Here is a 20,381-nt window from a genome sequence, read left to right as displayed (position 1 = left end):
ACTTTTGGTCACAGCCTTCTTGAAATAATGAAGTAAAGAGTCATGAAATTTGCTAGGAACAAACTCCAACCATCTGTTTTTCATCTGTGGGTGTGAAAAGGAAGCTATAGATGCTTTCCTTGCTGTATCAGAACTAAAATTGAGATAATTGTTTTCAAACCTTGATTCAAAACTTTTTACTAATATGTTAATTACTGATTTGCAAAACACCCAGTCCTTTCCTTTTAAATTTATTAGTTTTCGCTGCAATGACAAAATACAAGGTAAAATTACTCCGTATTGGATATTCTTTTCTCCTTGAAGAACGTCTAAAGTTTGTGCAATTGGTCGTAAACATTCTAAATACTCCCATATATAACAAAATTCATGTTCTTTCAACGGTTGGTAATTTTTTCCAAGAGCTCGGAAAAGTTCACCAGTTTTATCTTTTATTTTATAAATTTGTTCTAATGCATCGAACGTCGAGTTCCACCGTGTTTGCCCGAGTCTGGATAAAGTATGTCCCAAAATTTTAATGATAATTTCAGATGTTTTGGGTCTTCCAGTCGCGTTCCACAAAGACGTGCACTTTTTGAAAATTTGCCTGTGGATATCAACTAAAGAAGATGATGATTCAATACCTTTATTGATGTCCGTTGTCGCACATAAATTGAGTATATGAGCACAGCATCTCAAATGTTTAGGCAATGAAGAATCAGTTTTCTCAGGAATGAACAATGGGACATATTCGTTATCAGTTTCCTTACGGGTCATTCCATGCCGAATCGATCATTTTTTGCAGGCACCATCGCCGATTTTGTTCTAACTGCAATATGTTGTAGTCCATGCGAAATTAGGGGGGGTTTAAGTCATCATTTTGGCGGTTTCGAATTTTTTTAGAAATGGCAGGCCTTCAAAGTTTTCAATTTTTGCCCATTTCGGCGAAAACGGGCCTCACTTACGAATTTTTATCTCAAGAACGGTTTGTCAGATTGAGCTAAATTTTTTTTGTTTTATTCGGAAAGGATTGGGCTATTACAAAATAATTTTTTCAACCTCGACAATCAACTTTATAATGTCGAAAAATTTAAACAAATTCTTCTTTTGCGTTTTTTTCGATGATGGGGCGGAGTGATTTAAATTTTGAAAAAATATGGTTATATTCCTTGAAGTTTCCCCTTTAAAATGAGCCCTTGAACAAGATGGTATCTTTAAAATTGGCGTTACAATGAGCTGGTAAAGGACGCCGTGTACCTTAGTCGTATACAGTCTTCCTCACTGCCATTAGATGAATTTTCACTCGAGGTTAAATTAATCAATTCTTTCACTCCAAATATTTTAAATGTTGGGCGTGGATTCTTAATAAGTGAGAAAGGTCATTGCTTAACCTAATATTTATTCACACTATATACACTTATAGACGACTTGATATATTAAAGCTCTTGATAACATATTACATATAATCGTTTCTACTTAGTATCACGTGCGCGAGACGCTCTCGATACGCTCATCTATACAACTAACGCGAATACATCGCTGCGCGTGCGCCGTCGCGCATGGCACGCTTCGAGAGAGTTCCCTTCAGGAGCTTACTTCGCTCCTATCATTAAAGGCTTTTACAAAATTACTACCATTGTCTGTCACAGTGGCAACAATTTTCTTTGTAGTTAAACCGAATTCACAATGAATAACATTTAACATGTCAGCTACTTTGTCGAAAGTATGTCTGTCCCACAGCCACCGACAAGCAAGACATGCTGACCTTCGCACATACGTTTTACAGTCTAACCAGTGAACTGTAACGCCAAAAAAACTTCTCTTTTCTGATGACCAAACATCAGCTGTTGTACAAACATATTGAACATTTTTCAATGTACTTTTAATTTGTTCTTTCTGTTGCTCAAATAATATATTTATTTCTCTCCCAAGAGAACGGCGACTAATAATATTAAATTTTGTTGTCACACCAAGATTTTTCAACATGGCAAGAAAATAAGGATCTTCTATTGTTCTGAGAGGTATCATCGAGTGCACAAAAAATAACGTAAGGTCTTTATTTAGATCTGCTTGAGATGTAGTTTGTCGAGTTGATTTCTCCCTAATGCATTTTGAAGTTAAATTATTGATTTTTCGTCTCTTGCTTGCAACATGTTCTTTGTAATCTTCCACAAGTTGGGAGTGTTTTCTTTTTAAATAAGATAGAAAATTAGATGAAGCACACATTTTGCCTTTAATTTCTGTCATCTTTGGTTCACATTTCACACAATTTGTCACGACTTGCTCATTTGTACACTTCTCAGGAATTATTTTAAAAAATTTTCCGTCTAATATGGTTAATGTTTTTTGAGACTTCGTCTGGATACTTGATTTTTCATCAGAATATGGGATGGTCCTTCTTCAGGATCACTCACTATGTCACCCTCTATAGAACTCATTATAAGAATACTACGAAATAAACTAAAGATTTAAACTAGTACTATGTACATATATTCTTCCAGCGACAGAACTTCTAGTGACAACGAATACATTGAAACTGATTTTACCAACGAATCGTTCTGTAAACTGTTGCGAGTTAGAGGTCGGTTCAACCTATTCTACGTAAACAAACTAAATCTTTTCAAATAAAGCACAACAGACGATACATTAATATTAATATCGTTGCCGAGGACAGTTGGAAAGAAAATTTGTTTAATGACTATGAATAATAAATAATAATTTAGTATCTATCTATCTATCTATCTACCTATAGATATATATATTGTGAAATATAAAAGTATGTGTGTGTGTATGAATGATCCCATCGTGATCTGATTCGGTAGGTCTGTCGCACGTGTTGTCCATCTGTCGGAGTTGAAGATCCGTGTGCGTTTTTTCTCTGCTATAGCAACCTCTTTTCAGGTATATTGCCAGTGGTCGGGTTCGTCCGGAGGGCGGATTAATGAATGAAAATAAAATTTAATTTATTATTTGCTAATACAAATAATAATTGAAAATTGTATTTGTAAATAACAATTAACTTTTTTATTTTAAATAAATTCATTTAGACTTGCTCAAATAATAAATCATTATTTATGCGTTTTATTTGAATATCCAAATAACAAATAACTTGTTATTTAAATCATTATTTAAATAATTATTTATTTAAATAAATTTATTTATTGCCCAACACTGTTAACGCCGAAGTGTACGAATGGGCACTCGAACAAGGCATGCGATCATCCGAACCGAGCACGCTAATCAGCCTGGCAGACACCGAAGCTAGGCACCGAAAACCAGCAGGACTTTACCATACTGCCGAATATGGGTCCGCCAGTATTACTGGGCATTCAAGCCATCGCGGCACTCCGAGTAAACCTGAAACCGCCATACGACATAGCAACCTGGCCCACCGCCTGCTTGTCCGAACCATGCCAGCAAATGGGCCTCCGCGTGCCAGATGAAGGTGCCCGCCAACAGTGGACGACTTCCTACAAGCAGAAATGAAATTATTTGAAACAGTACCAGGACGAACAAACCTCATCGAGCACCGTATCAAATTGCTCGATGAAACACCGCTCAAACAGCGCTACCAACCCAGAAACCCGGCAATGCAGGCGATAATAAACAAGGAAGTCGGGAAGATGCTCGATGACCGGGTAATAGAGCCGTCCAGCAGCCCGTGGAGCTCCCCGGTGGTAGTTGTGAAGAAAAAGGACGGAAAGCCCAGGTTTTGCGTCGACTTCCGGCGACTGAACGACCGATCCGAAAAGGACGCGTACCCATTGCCACATATCTAGGCTATTCTCGACAAATTACGAGGGGCGAGGTATTTGACTACCCTCGATTTAAAAAATGGGTACTGCAAGTCCCACTCGAAGATGCCAGCCGACCACTCACCGCCTTCACGGTACCAGGAAAAGGATTATTTCAGTTTCGAGTCATGCCGTTCGGGTTACATTCGGCACCCGCCACATTTCAACGGCTGCTCGACAGAATAATCGGTCCCGAACTCGAACCATACGCGTTCTCGTACCTAGATGACATAATCATCGCCAGTAAGACCCTCGAGGAACACCAGCGACATTTACGAGAAGTCTTCCGACGCCTCCGCGCAGCCGGACTTCGCCTGAATCCCGATAAATGTCGATTCTGCATTAGTAGCCTCCGCTACCTCGGACACATTGTCGACCAGCAGGGGATACGGACCGACCCAGAAAAAACGAGTGCGATCGCGAAGATAACCGCACCAAAAAACATCCGGGAAGTTCGACGTTTCCACGGCATGGCCTCGTGGTACCGGCGGTTCGTACCAAACTTTGCGGAAATAGTAGAGCCGCTCACACAGCTCACACGGAAAAACGCAAAGTGGAAATGGACCGAGGTCGAGGAAAATGCATTCCAGACACTGAAGGAGAAACTGGTCACCGCACCAGTACTCGCCTGCCCGGACTTCGAACAGCCGTTCACCCTCCAGTCCGACGCCAGTGACCACGGCCTGGGAGTCGTGCTCACACAGGGCCCCGCCAACGAGGAAAGAGTTATCGCATATGCCAGCCACACGCTGAGCACCACAGAGCGAAACTACAGCGCAACGGTGAAGGAGTGTCTGGCCGTCGCACAGTGTGACGAATGGCCTTTTTAGCTGGACAAAATTCTAAAAAAATCGCCTATTTTTCTATATTTATCAATTGATATGTTTACAGTTGTATAAAATATGAATAATTATTAACTTTTTACAACATTTAGTTGGTTTTTGTTAATTAAACAATATATTTGAAGTGATTTATAATTAAATATAATATACAACGAAGTTAGGAATGGATCTATGTAACACACAGAATGATAACAAGTAGTAGATATTATCAAAGAAGACGTCATTTTTAATTATGGACAAAAAGAATGTTAATATAATTTACTAATTTACTTTTTGGAGATTCAGACATACGGGAAAGAATTATTCTTTGGTTTAGTATACGGTTTCAATCTATAAATAATCTGCTGCATATTATTGTTTATTATTTTAAAATAATAAAAAATTAAAAATATAATAACATAAAAATATAAATAAAACAACAGAAATAACAGAGATCAAAATGAAAGTATTAAATAGGAGCGTTCGGTTGCTAGAAACTAATAACTTATAAACTAATAACTTATAAACAAATGTAAATTAATCTAAAAATTTGAAAAAAGGTATCACGTTTGATGTGATAACGTAACAAATAAAACACTAACAACAAACACAGTAATAATAACAATATCAATAAAAAACAACAACAACAATAAAAATAACGAAACTGAAAGATATATGAAAAACGCAAGGGAGATGTAGACTGCACGTTGATCGCTCGAAACTGAAGAAACCAATTTTCATAAGAAGAAAATTCGGAGGAAAACCTGACGATTGTATACAGGGTGTCCCAAGACCCCTTCGACTCCGGGAAATGGGAGGTTCCTTAGGTCATTTGAAGCAACATTTTCCTTTGCACCAATGTCAGCCGGGGCTTTGTTTAGGAGTTATTAACGAAAAACACGGACCAATCAGAGCGCGACCTAGACGCGCGATGGCACGTTCAGCCCGGCGCGCCGGGAGAAGAGCGCGGTGTAACGCCGCGATGCCGCAACGAACAAGAGTTTCTCGAGATTATGTGAATCTTCCCCGATTTGGATGAGCTTTGGATATGTTGTCAAGACCATGATTCTGAACAACATCTCCCTTTACAGTTTTTGTCGGCCGGCTTTAGTTTACGCGATAAATGTAAAAACTTGTAATTGTAAATCGATCGATTGTACTATCTTCTACCCGATTTGGATGAGCTTTGGATATGTTGTCAAGACCATGATTCTGAACAACATTTCCCTGTACAGTTTTTGTCGGCCGGCTTTAGTTTACGCGATAAATGTAAAAACTTGTAATTGTAAATCGATCGATTGTACTATCTTCTACCCGATTTGGATGAGCTTTGGATATGTTGTCAAGACCATGATTCTGAACAACATTTCCCTTTACAGTTTTTGACGGTCGCGGAAGAACTTTACTTGTCAATTCATATGGGTGGATCTTTTTACCCGACTTACGGCAACGTTACCCGAACGAGAGAAGAAGCAGAAACTGATTGAATTGAAAACTCACTTATTCAGCCGTAAATCCATTTGCTGCTTCGAAATGTGTGTCACTGGGTCACTCGGTGACGAACTGCACAGATGTCTTCAGGTATACGACAGTACCGAAAGCTAAGGGACGTACGGTCAGGTGAACGAACTGCACAGGTGGTGGTAGATAGCAGGTATACGACAGCCCGAGGGATGTGCGATCAAATCAACGAGATCCGGACTTTTCACTTTCATTTTCACACAGATGCCATGAAATTTTTCCACACTTAATAATTGTGCCAAATAATTGTGAGTGATCAATTCGTCAATTTTGAAGGATTTTAGTGCATCGACTGTCGCCTTGAAATGTTCCCAGTGCTAAAACGTACAGTGAGAAGTGAAAGAAAAATTCGGGATGTTCTTCTTTTAGAAAGTTTACGTTCGCTAGTGATCATGTTATCTGATTGTTGTGATGTGTGCTGCAATACAAATGATATTGCAATTGTTTGTGGAATTGTGGTATTGCAATTAAGTGTGGAAAAATTTCATGGAATCTGTGTGAAAGTGAAAGTGAAAAGTCCGGATCTCGTTGATTTGATCGCACATCCCTCGGGCTGTCGTATACCTGCTATCTACCACCACCTGTGCAGTTCGTTCACCTGACCGTACGTCCCTTAGCTTTCGGTACTGTCGTATACCTGAAGACATCTGTGCAGTTCGTCACCGAGTGACCCAGTGACACACATTTCGAAGCAGCAAATGGATTTACGGCTGAATAAGTGAGTTTTCAATTCAATCAGTTTCTGCTTCTTCTCTCGTTCGGGTAACGTTGCCGTAAGTCGGGTAAAAAGATCCACCCATATGAATTGACAAGTAAAGTTCTTCCGCGACCGTCAAAAACTGTAAAGGGAAATGTTGTTCAGAATCATGGTCTTGACAACATATCCAAAGCTCATCCAAATCGGGTAGAAGATAGCACAATCGATCGATTTACAATTACAAGTTTTTACATTTATCGCGTAAACTAAAGCCGGCCGACAAAAACTGTAAAGGGAAATGTTGTTCAGAATCATAGTCTTGACAGCATATCCAAAGCTCATCCAAATCGGGGAAGATTCACATAATCTCGAGAAACTCTTGTTCGTTGCGGCAGCACGGCGTTACACCGCGCTCGTCTCCCGGCGCGCCGGGCTGAACGTGCCATCGCGCGTCTAGGTCGCGCTCTGATTGGTCCGTGTTTTTCGTTAATAACTCCTAAACAAAGCCCCGGCTGACATTGGTGCAAAGGAAAATGTTGCTTCAAATGACCTAAGGAACCTCCCATTTCCCGGAGTCGAAGGGGTCTTGGGGCACCCTGTATTCATTACATTGTATATTCCTTAAATATCAGGATTGTGCGAGAACCCGAAATCTCGGGAAACCCGACGCTCGGGTCGGGTCGGGAATTTTCGGGCGAGAACTGTCGGGCTCCCGAACGTATGATACGCTTCGGGTTCTCGAAAGTATCCGGCTACCTATGTCCTTTTCGGGTTCCCGAAAGTATCCTGCTTCCTCTGTCTGTTCGGGACCCCAAAGCTATCCGACTACATCATACGAACGTATCGAGATTATCAACAAAAAGAGACGGTAGACGGCGCGGCGCGCGGCACAGCGTCTTTGACTTTGACACGTCGAAACGATCTAACCATTCTAACCTAACTACCTACATAATATCTACATCGATATCGATATACAATCAATCAATCTACCGTCTCTTTTTGTTGATAATCTCGATACGTTCGTATGATGTAGTCGGATAGCTTCGGGGTCCCGAACAGACAGAGGAAGCAGGATACTTTCGGGAACCCGAAAAGGACATAGGTAGCCGGATACTTTCGAGAACCCGAAGCGTATCATACGTTCGGGAGCCCGACAGTTCTCGCCCGAAAATTCCCGACCCGACCCGAACCCGAGATTTCGGGTTCTCGCACAAGCCTGTTAAATATACAATGAACGAAACCAATCCATAGGTTTCAACGAGTAGACTAAACAAACCGCTAAGTGTTGACGGCATCGGCTGCGTTCGGGCTCGGCCCGGGCTATGATTGTCACGAGCGTGAACGTAAAACGACGTAACTTCATTGTAAAAATTAGTATGCTATAGCAACGTATAGCAATTTTATTTTGGTACTACAATAAATTAGAGAATCTCTACTTTATAATAATGTAAAAATCATCGCGTGGGGCGACGTGGGGCATATACTAATTCATTGACGAAGAGGAGTAACATGGGCGTTTCTGTGGAAAAATAAGTACCGTTTTTGACACTTAATTTACAAAAATAGGGGTATGTTATCGATAATTTGGAATTACTAAAGTGAAAATACATGTTTCGAGATGCTATATCCATCATACAAATACTCCTTCGTACATTTTAACATATTTCTAGCGCGTATGACAATGTGCCCATTCATTTATAGGTTAGGCGTCCGCCTTTTAGGTGAAGTTTACACGCTCTGTAAACATACAACAAAAGAATTTTAAGTTTTAATATTCAAGGGTTTTAATACATGGTTATTTTAGATAATATTGGCACAGTTTGTTTTTGTTTATTTAAAAGTTAATTTTGTCCAGCTAAAAAGGCCATTCGTCACACTGTGCGTCGTCTGGGGAATTCGAAAAATGAAACCTTACCTAGAAGGTTACCATTTCACAGTTCTCACAGACCACTAGGCACTCCGTTGGTTGCAACAAATCGACAGTCCAACCGGACGACTGGCGAGATGGGCCCTCGAACTGCAGCAGTACGACTTCGACATCCAGTATCGGCCAGGAAAGCTGAACCATGTAGCAGACGCACTATCCCGCATCGAACCTGTACCAGGCGTCAGTCTCCTCCGCACCAAACCACGTAATGATTCCTGGTACGAAAAGAAGATGGAAGCCGTGCAACACGAGCCCGCCTCAGTTCCCGATTTCCGGATTTACGAAGGAAAACTGCAACGGCGAATACCGCACCAACTCGATTACAACGAGCCAGATTCTGGAAACGCATGGAAAATATGCATACCGACAACCGACCGAGAGGCAGTCCTACAGCGCTGGAAAAATCTCCGAGAGGCCCAAGAACTGGCCAGACTTCACTTAGCGCAAGCTTTCGGCAGGCAGGAAAAATATTATGATCTGCGAGGCCGCGAGTGGAGGCCAGCCATAGGGGATCGCGTTTGGAGAAAGGAACACACCCTGTCCGACAAGGGGGCGGGCATAGCTGCTAAGCTAGCCCCAAAATACAGCGGTCCCTATACGGTACAACGCATAATATCACCAGTTATCGTTGACCTCCAGGACGGAAGGAAAAAATGGATTCGGCACATCCATATCCAGGATCTCAAACCAGAGCACAACCCCGAAAACGACGCTCAACCCGAGAGCGCCGAAACGGACGCGCGACCAGATTCTCCCGCGGAGCGAACCAGGGCGCCCACACCTACCCCGGCTCCAACAACGACCCCGGCACCACGCGGCCGAGGCCGACCTACGAGCTGTTACGAACAAACCCCTATCAAACCTCCACCGGTTATACACGACGACGCGAATCAAGTAACGTACCGCCGGCCTCCTGTCAACATAACAACACCGCCTGTACCGCACGCACCCCGTACCTAGACCCATAGTTCAACGGAATCCAAAATCAAATTTCCAAAATGATCATAAGAAGTGTCACGTCGTCTATCGTTTTTTACCGAAACGGTAGCGACACCGGGCATTTACAAGCGATACCGCGCGAAACGTGGTCCACCCGGGACAAAAATTGTACGCGGGCTCGTCGTCTCTCGAGATCTTTTATGTGAAGTTCGGGCGCCAGGCACGGAAGGTGCCACGTTAAATTCGCAAGGGCGAACACGGCGAGAGCCAATCGTACGAGCCTGCGACAATCGATATTATACGAAGATGATATACTATAGGTCGCAGGATTCTACGCGGGTCGAACACGAGGCATTCCCCGCGGCGGGAAGGTTTCTCACGCAATAAACACTCTCGTACGATCTTGGTTAACAAAATTTATTGTTCCGATGGTACAATAACGATGAAGGCAGCGACCGGCAGCGTTTCAAGGTTAACCGACGCGTAACAGGTGATCGGCAACGACAACTCGTTGTACGCGCGTTACGACCTTTTCTGGTCCTTTTCTTTACGCTACGAACCCGGCAGCAACGTGATTTTAATATCGGCGCACACGATCTTCGCGTTCTACGCCCGGATTCGGATGGAATACGCGTTATAACAAGCTTCTCGTCGACTTCCGTTTCCGGTTGTGTGAGAGGCTGCGGTGAGTTACTAGCTGAGCGTGATTTTTGTGTGAAAGAGAGCAGGTGAAAGAAGTGTGAGTGGAGAAAGTGGTAGAGAGGGGTTATATATAGTGGGGTGTAGGGATAGGAGTGAGATATAGGGCTAAGGGTGAGGGAGCGAGAGAAGGAGCAGTAGGGAAGGGCTAAGTAAGTGGAGGTTAGGTTCGCGTGGCGGTTGACAGGCGGACGCGGGTAAAGGAAGGAGGGAGGTGGCGCTAACTAGTGGGAGAAAGAGTGACTGGGAGATAAATAGAGTAAGAAGCGGGAGTTTTTGAAAAGGGTCTTATTAATTTTGGGAAGATAGAAGTATAGTGGAAAATGAGTGAGAGAGTAGAGGTAGACAAGGGGATGGGGAACGAGGAGGGGAAAGAAGGGAAGGGAAGATTGGGGTTGATTCTGAAGGATAGCACTATAGAGCGATGGTTCAGCACGGAAAGTGTGGACAATGTGGGGAGGAAAAGGGGAATAGGGGAAGTAGAGGGAGAGGTGGGAGTTGAAAATATAATCTTTAAGAAAAGTGACACGACGAAAAGATCACCGCAAAAACCTAAAAGTGAGGGGGGAGAGGTTTTTAAAGAAATGGAGGAAATGTTCAGAGGGTTAATGGGGGAAGTGAAGAGGATGAGGGAAGAGATAAGGGGGGAAAGGGAGGAAGGAAAAAAGTTATTAGAGGAGTGGAGGCTGGAAAGGGAAAAGTGGAGGGAAGAGAGGAGGGAGGAAGAGTTAAATAGGGAAAGGATGAAGAAATGGATAGAAAGCGTAGAGGGAAGGATAATAAAGATAGAAGGGAGATTAGAAGAAATGGGGAGGGAGGAGAGGGACGAGGGTAGGAGGGAGAATACAGACAAGAGGATAGATAAAGTAGAGGGAAAATTGGGGAAAGTGGAGGACTGGATAGGAAAAAAGGGGGAGGGTAATGAACTAAGGAGAGAAGAGGCTTTACATGAGAATAGGAGAAGACTTAGGATATTGGAAATTAGGCAGGACAAGCGAGAAAGAGAGGAAAAGAAGAACAACATAATAATTAGGAGGATAAAGGTGGAGGGAAAAGATTTAAAAGTTGAGATTAGGAGTCTGTGGAAAAAGATGGAACTGAAAGAAGAGGGAATTAAAGAGATTAGGAAAATAGGGAAGGTTGATAAAGACGGAAGGGGTATGGTACTCGTGAAATTGACCGACAGAGAAAATAAAAGAAGGGTAATGGAGGGCAAGAAAAAGCTTAGGAGGCAAGAAGAAAGGATAGCTGACGATCTTACAGAAGAGGAGAGGAGGGCAAGGTGGAAAATAGATAGAGAGGCAGAAGAAGAAAGGATGAATGGTAAAAATGTACAGGTAGGGTATATGAAAATATGGGTAAATGGAAAAATGAGAAAATGGGATGAAATAGAGGAAAAATGGGAGGGGGAACAGGGAAACGAATAAGGGAGGAATCAGGGGGGGAACGTTGGGAAAATAGGAATAATTCAGGCTATAGGATAGGATTCTGGAATGTGGCAGGACTGACTAATGAAGGGGAGGATTTTTGGAGAGGGATAGAAGAGTGGGAGGTGATTATATTACTGGAGACGTGGCTGGAGGAGAAGGGATGGAATAGAATAAGATATTGGCTTCCAAAGGGGTACAAGTGGGAGGTGCAGTGGGCGAAGAGGGAGGAAAGTAAGGGAAGGGCTAAGGGGGGATGCTAATGGGAGTGAGGAAGGAGTTGGAGAGGAAAAAGGTGGAAATAAGAACGAAGGAGGGAATGATGGTGACGAAAGTGAAGTTGGAGGGGGGATTGTGGTGGGTGGTTGGAGTATATGTAAACGGAGACCTAGATGCTAAGTTAGACGAATTAGGAGAGTGGACGGACCGGAGAGAAGAAGGGGTAAGGGTGTTAATAGGGGGGGATTTTAACGCGAGAACGGGAAGGGAAGGAGGAGAGATAGAAGAAGGGGAGGAGGAGGGGGTAGGGGATACAGAAACTCAAAGGATACGAAGGTAAACGGGGATGGGAAGAAATTGTGTAGTTACCTGGGGGAGAAAGGTTGGGGAATTATGAATGGGAACAAAAAGGGAGACGAAGAAGGGGAATGGACATATGTTGGAGCAAGAGGAAACTCGGTGATAGATTACATATTGGGGAACGAGGAAACGAGAGAAGGAGTAGAAAAGATGGAAATAGGGGAGAAAATAGATTCTGATCATCTTCCCATAACAGTGTGGCTAAAAGGGGAAGCGGGGGAGAAAAGAGGGAGGGAGGGGAAAGGGAAAAGAAGGGTAGGGGTTGCTGGTCGGAAGAGGGAATACAGGACTTTAGGGAAAAGTTTGGGAAAAGGGCAAACATAGAGGAGGGAAGTCAGACTGATTGGAAGGAATTGAAAGAAAAAATAAAGGAAGTACTGGGGAAGGTAGGGATAAAGGATAAAGTAAAGAGGAAAGGATGGTGGGATGAAGAATGTAAAGTAGAGAAAAGGAAAGTGAGGGTGGAATTAAGAAATTGGAGAAGGAAGGGAGGGGAGGGATTAGAGTTTAAGAAGTTGAAAAGAGCATACCAGAGATTATGTGAGGAGAAAAAGAATAAGGAGAGGGAAAAATGGGAAAAGGAGGTGGGGGAAATAAAATCGGAAAGTCAGGTCTGGAAGCTTGTGAATTGGGAAAGAAAGAGGGGAACAAGGGTTGACGATAACATAGGGATGGAAGAATGGGAGGAGCATTTTAGGAAGGTACTGGGAGGGGTGGGTTGGAGAGTAAGAAGGGAAGAAATAACGGGAAGAAGAAAGGACGCGGAAAGGGATATAGAGATAGAGGAAATTAGAAGGGTAATGGGACTGAAAGATGGGAAAGCCGCGGGAGGGGACGGAATCCCGAATGAAGTGTGGAAATATGGAGGTTGCGAGATAGAGGAGTGGTTAATAAGGGTGTGCAATAAGGTTTGGAGGGGGGAGGGATGGCCGGAGGATTGGTCAGAGGGGGTAGTGATACCAGTAGCAAAAAAAAGGGGACAGTAGTGTTGTAGAGAATTACAGGGGGATAACTCTGACACAAACTGCATACAAAATTTACGCGGCGGTGTTAGCGGAAAGGTTAAGACAAGAGGTGGAGGGGAAGAGTTTGTTGCCGGCAAGCCAAACCGGTTTTAGAAAAGGATTAGGATGTATTGACAACATTTACGTGCTTAATTATTTAATAAATAGACAGGTGAAGAGAAAGGTAAGGAAATTAATTATATTGTTTGTGGACCTAAAGGCGGCGTTTGACACTGTGGACAGGGAGGTACTAATAAGGACAACGAGGAAAAGAGGGGTGAGGGAAGGGTTGGTGGAGAGGTGTGAGGAGGTATTAAGGGAAACTAAAAGTAGGGTGAAAGTGGGGGAGGAAGAAGGTGACAATTTTTGGACTACAAGGGGGGTAAGGCAGGGGTGCCCGTTAAGCCCGCTACTATTTACCTTGCTACTAGCGGACTTGGATGAGGAGTTAGAGAAGGGGTGTTGGGGAGGGGTAAAGCTGGGTGATAGAAAAGTTTTCACACTGGCATACGCTGATGACGTGGCCATGCTAGCGGAAAACGAAGATGATATGAGGGGCATGATCGGGGTATTAGAGAGATATCTGGAAGGGAAGAGACTAGAACTCAACACAAAAAAATCCAAGGTGATGAGATGCAGAAGAGGAGGGGGGAGGTGGAAAAAATGTCTTGGAGGTGGAAAGGGAAAGTGTTAGAAGAGGTAAAAGAATACAGGTATTTGGGTTACACGATTACAAGAGATGGGAGTCAAAGAGCTCATGTAGAGGAGAGGTTAAGGAAAGGGGCGGCAGCTATGGGACAAATATGGGCGATAGGAAAAAGGAGATTTGCCAAAGATTGGGGAAGGAGATTATGGTTATTCGACAGATTAATATGGGCTGTGATAAGCTATGGGGTAGAAATATGGGGCTGGAAGGAGAGGGCAGATCTAGAGAGACTTCAAGAATGATATTTGAGATGGCTGCTAGGGGTAGGTAAATTTACGCCGGGGTACATGGTAAGGGAGGAATTACAAAGGGAACTACTTAGAGGGAGGGCAGGCATAAGGGCATGGGGTATGAGTGTAAATTGGGGCAAGGTAAGGGAGGGGAGTTAGCGCGCCTATGCTGGGAGGAATTGAGAAGTAGAGATAGAAAGGGAGGGCAGAGGGACGGATGGGAAAAAGAGAGATGGGATTTCTTTAGGGAGAGGGGGTGGACGGAAGAGGAGATCTCGAAATTGATAGAGGAAAGGCAAGAGTCCATAAGCGAAGAAATAATAAGAAGGGAAAAAATAAAACAGAGAGAAGAAAGATGGGGAAGAATTAGGAACACGAATTTTAATAGTTGGTATGGGAGGGTAAAGGGTGAGGGGCTGCCGGGATATCTAAAGAAAGGGTGGGGAAGAGTAGATGGAAGAGAATGGCGAAATTTTGATTAGGCAATGGAATGAGGGGGGATAAGTACTGGGAGGATGAAGAGGAGAAAAAATGCAGAGTGTGTGGTTGGGAGAGGGAAACATGGGAACATGTATGGGAGGTTTGTATGAGAGTGGATGAAGAAAAAGGCTGGCAGGAGTGGATAGGGAAAGTGTTAGAAGATGAAGGGGGTAGGGAAGAGTGGCTGAGGAAATTAGAGAAATGGAGAGAAAGAATGGATGGTAAGAATGGAATGAATGATAAGCAACCGGAAGAGGAGGTCCGTTTTAGCATGTAAGATTAGTATGTAAGATTTAAAACTTAATTGATAGGTTAAGGTCTGTAAATTATTGTAAATAGTGTACATAGCGTCTTTTGTATATAGTAAGCTTCTCTCTCTCTATATATATATCTTATTTAGTTATAAGCATAGATATAAGGTAGGATATAAGTTATTTTAGGAAGACGGGAAACGGGAAAAGTAGGGAATATGGTTGCGGAGAAAATGTAAGAAAATTGTAACCCTAAGGGGAATCAATAAAGTACATACTGTAACGTTGCCCGTATTCGACCGGCTTGTTGACCGGCGGAAACGGTTCGATTCTCGATCTCCCCACTCCTTTCGTCTTGCCGAAATTCCCTAGGGGCGCACCCGCAACGCGACTACACTAGTCGCAGGATCGACCTATCAGAACGGGTCGTTGGACCCACGACCTTTCAAATCGCCAATGGCCGATCGTCGAGGACGATCGGCGAGGATTAGTCCTCTCAGGCGCTCCTCCGCACCACCCTTGCCGGGGCCGACTGTAGGAGGGTGAGACGCCGGCTGGACCACCAAAATGCCGATGTTATGTCATTGCAGCCCCATCGTCCTGGCACGTCGTCTCCGAGTTTACGCGCTCGTGTGCAGCGGTGCCTTTTGCCACTTCTCCGGATCCGGAATGGTTTTTGTTGGCGGCCAATATTTCGTCGTCGGGTGATCCTCTGGTGCGGGGCGCCTTGTCGGTATTTGTTGCTTCCTAGGCACGCTTCCGAGAGTAGTTGCTCTCGGGGCGTGCAACAGATGGCATTAGAAGCGATCTTCGATTTTGATCTCTTCCTCAAGGAGTGTTCTAAGCTGCGGGTGGTTCTTGCATTCACTAACGGTCGGTCCGGTCCACTCCCGATACGGTTCTTTGACCGTTTATCAAACGGAGAAGTGACGTCGCAGGCTTGCAACGTCACAATACATATGTAGGGTTTTATACCTCTACATATTGTATATGGAACAGAGTGCGCGCCATCTATTGTGGGTCTTTTGGTACGCACGCGTAGAGCGCACTGTAGTCTCTGTTCGAACGTCGCATTGCTTGGAACGTTTATAATGTATCATTCAAATTATTCCTAATATATATATACTTATTATTATATTCAACCCTGTGCACATTTATTTAAAGAACCAACAATGGTTATGGGCCCAGGTTGCGCAGAAAGGAAAAAAAATAAGTGATATAATCGGAAATAGTTTGGAAAGCGTGCAGAAACGCCACGTGCGAGTGAACATAACCTCAGAAGTGTATACGACCACGTGTTGCTAAGATGGACACAGAAAGGAAAACCTATACCATTAACAAATTAAATGGTACGAATTACGCCTCATGGAGTTATCAAATGAGGTTGATATTGTTAGAATGTGAATTATTCACAGTGATAGAACCTGGTGAAGTTGAACCAGCAAATGCGACAGAGAAGTTGAAATATCTGTCTCGGCAAGGAAAGGCTCTCGCAAAGATTGCACTTGCAATTTGCGATGAACAACAAATGCATGTAAGACATTTAACATCTCCTAGGGAAGTATGGAGAGAACTTGAAAGACTATACGCACCACGTGATAGCAAATATCGTATAGTACAGTTGCGACGCAAGCTATATTCCACAAAATTAAATGATTACGAGTCGATGGAAGCATACTTAGGCCAAATAAATCAAACAGTAGCAGAACTGGCTAATGTAGATAATCAGATAGAGGATGGAGACCTGGCAATGACAATCCTGTGTGGACTACCAGAAGAATGGGATACGGTGGTATCAGCACTGTGTAATGTACCCGAAGATGAATTCAAGTGCACAAACATTAAGAGAAAAATTCTGGCTGAAGCTGAAAGGCGAAAAGAGAAATGGGAAGGTAAGCAATCTGCAGTAATTATGAAAGTCAACAATTCTCAATTTCAGCATAGAAAAGAGAAACTACCAGAAAGAGGAAAAATGGATACACAAAGAGAAACAATATGCTTTAAATGCCAAAAGCCTGGACATATTAGCAAGTATTGTAGAAGTAGGACAAATACATCAAGGAATCACACCAATGCAAAAGGCATGAATGTAGTGTTAAGTAATGCAATAAACGATAAAGATGCATGGGTGATAGATTCTGGTGCCACGCATCACATGACGCCAAATGAAAAGTACTTCGCAATGCTCAAAACAGATACTGAAGTTGAAAATCTTGCAACACCAGATGGGACAACAGTATGCGTATCTGGAAAAGGTAAAATAAAGGCAAAGATCATTGAAGCCAGAGGAAGTCTACAGGAATTTTACGCCGACAACACCTTATGGGTACCAGGAATTAAAAATAATATTTTATCAGTCACACAAATGATACAAAATGGAAAGAAAGTTATCTTTGACAAGTTCGGATGCCGCATATGTGATGAAAGAAATCATACACTAATGAAAGCTTTCAAAAAGGATAGGTTATATATAGTAAAGGCAGAACCACAAATTACATATAGTGGAAAAGTTGCAAAGTTACAGGTAGAAAGGTCAAATAAACTATCTCTAGACATATGGCACAAACGTCTAATGCATATCAATATGCAGCGAATAATAAAAATGGTAAAGACTGCAGCGGTAAATGGTCTGGACTGCGACATATCAGAACCGACACCATGTGACAGCTGTTTAGCAGGTAAATCGAAGAGGCAACCATTTCCAAAACTAACCAAAGATTTGAAGACTGAAGTTCTTGAACTTGTACATGCTGACGTGATGGGTCCACTTGACGTCAAAAGTTGGGGAGGTTGCAGATATATATTAACTATAATAGATGATGCAAGTCGTTTCATCAAAGTCTGTTTTCTAAAGGCCAAGTCAGAAGTACTTGGAGAATTTAAGAAGTGGAAAATTCAAGCAGAAAAGCAAACTGGAGAATTGTTAAAACGGGTAAGAACTGATAATGGACTGGAATTCTGTTCAAAAGGTTGGGATGAATTTTGTCATGCGAATGGTATAGTGCATAAAAGAACAATGACATACACACCACAGCAAAACGGTGTGGCAGAACGTATGAACAGGACGCTTCTGGATCTCGTACGAAGCACGATCAGTGATACGAATCTACCAAAGGAAGCTTGGGCTGAATTAGCATACACAGCTGCGTACATGAGGAACCGAACAACAAACACTCATGACGAAAATAAAACGCCATACGAAATATGGAACGGCAAGAAACCAAGCATAAGACATCTCAGAATGATAGGATGTGAAACTTTCGTACACACACCAAAAGAGAAAAGATTCTCAAAATTGACAAGCCGAGCGCGTCAAGGAATACTTGTGGGATATGCCACTTTCGGAAAAGGTTACAGAGTGTGGATCCCAAAGACAAGAGAAATAATAGAATCTAGAGACTGTGTATTCAAAGAAAATGTAAAACACAAAGAAGAATCAAACTCACATGTAATAATTGAGGAAAGAAAATTGCCTGAATTAATCGAAATTAAAAGTGAAACCAGTCTCGATACGAAGAAAAATGAAGGCGAGAAACAAGACATTCGCAATACAACTGATCAAAATGATTTCATTACAATTGAAGGAAAGAAAGGAAGGCCAAGAAAGAATCCTAACGAACCGCGTATAACACCTCAAAAACATCCTATGAAACTAAGAGGCAGTAAGAACGCAGAATCGGAAGATGACCATAGAATTAGAAACGTGCAATCGAATTTAATAAAGAACACAACATCTGAAGAACCCAGATCCTACGAAGAAGCTATTAAAGGCGCGGATGCAAACGAATGGCTTGAAGCTATGAATGAAGAGATGGAATCACTCAGGAGACACAACGTATGGGAATTGGAAGAACTACCTCCTGGTGTGACCCCCGTAGACTGCAGATGGGTATTCAAGAAAAAGGACATTGAATCTTCAGATGGAATCAAGAGATTTAAAGCACGCCTAGTGGCGAAAGGCTTTACACAAGAAAAGGGCATTGATTACACTGTCCAACACCAAATTTGATTTCAATATACTGTTGGGTCCTTCTTATAGAGTTTTTTGCGCTGATTCCGAATCTGGTTTTAATTTTTTTCCTATACGTCCAGTTTTTGAGAAAATGGAGTTTTAAAAAAAGACATATTTTTCAACTTTAAACAAATATTGCGATGTTATTATAAAAGATATTGAATTGTTGTTTACAGCAAAAGATTCTGTAGACTTTCCCGAATACAGTGATATCCAATATTAATACATTATGATTGTTTAAACATGTTTAAACAATGATTAAAGACGGAGATGCACCACTTTTGCACCAATTTTTGCGGATATTTTCGAATTTATCTCAAAAAATAAGGGTCCAGCGAAAAATTGAACTATACCACGCGAAAGAGCAGACTTTTATCTTGAGAAACCCCCCTGTGAAGTTTGCATGGTCGACGTTTTTACCAAACCAGAAAGCAAAATATCTTCGCCCGACATGCGTTGACGCCAGTGGTGCTCTTCCACTAGCGCGGTCGTTCGTCGGGATACGGCGCGGCGCGCTGCGGTGAAACGGCGCGTGGCTATAAGCGCGCAATTATGTCAGCTTACTTAAATGTAATATTTTATTAAATGTTATATTATTGTTATTTATTATATATTAGTATATTTATTCTGTATAAATTATTTTATGTATTTTTTAATGTTAGTCTCTCGTTTATAGTATATTTAATACAAAAAATACCTTTTGTAACAAAAAAATAATTTATTCACACACTACACTATTACACTATTTACAATGCTAATATATATGTGTACACTAGGGTGGACCTTAGCTATACTTGATGAAAATTATTTTGCAAGATTTTTTCCAAGGGTCCCCCCAGAATTGTGACAACGGTTGAGAAAATGATCTGGAAAAAATTTGGGGCAGATTGGATCATGGAAAACCGACGCTCAACGAATTTGAAAATTTTTTTTTTTTAATCTTGACATAAATATACGTTGTAATATATCGTTGAATTTGTCTTTTTTTTTCTCTGTAAGAATCCATATATAGCATAATCAGTTGTTAATAGAAAAAACATCCGTGACCTTGAAAACTTGAAAAAATGACCTTGAAAAAAATTTTTTTTCTCTGATGCTATATTCGCCTCCTTATATACTACAACTTTTGTTTGAAGAGTTTTTTCATATATACATAACTGACAGAGATATAATAGAGTTTATTTTAAGCGATCGTAAATAATCTTGTAGAAGAAAGATGAACCAAAGTACCCAGGTGTTTAAGATACGTTTTAAATTTTATCTGAAATATATAATAATTGTGTTTCTGATAATACTACAGTTTCTTAAATAGTTAATT

At 42.0% G+C, this 20,381-nt stretch overlaps 1 long non-coding RNA gene across 1 annotated transcript in view; it reads left to right on the top strand.

Moving 5' to 3' along the window:
- Positions 1-20,381, top strand: part of LOC143211547 (uncharacterized) — a 315,481-nt gene that overhangs the window by 134,339 nt on the left and 160,761 nt on the right. The window lies entirely within an intron of this gene.

The sequence above is a fragment of the Lasioglossum baleicum genome, chromosome 8, assembly GCF_051020765.1.
Source record: "Lasioglossum baleicum chromosome 8, iyLasBale1, whole genome shotgun sequence".
Classification (NCBI taxonomy): Eukaryota; Metazoa; Arthropoda; class Insecta; order Hymenoptera; family Halictidae; genus Lasioglossum; species Lasioglossum baleicum.
This window is presented reverse-complemented; position numbering and strand designations above follow the sequence as displayed.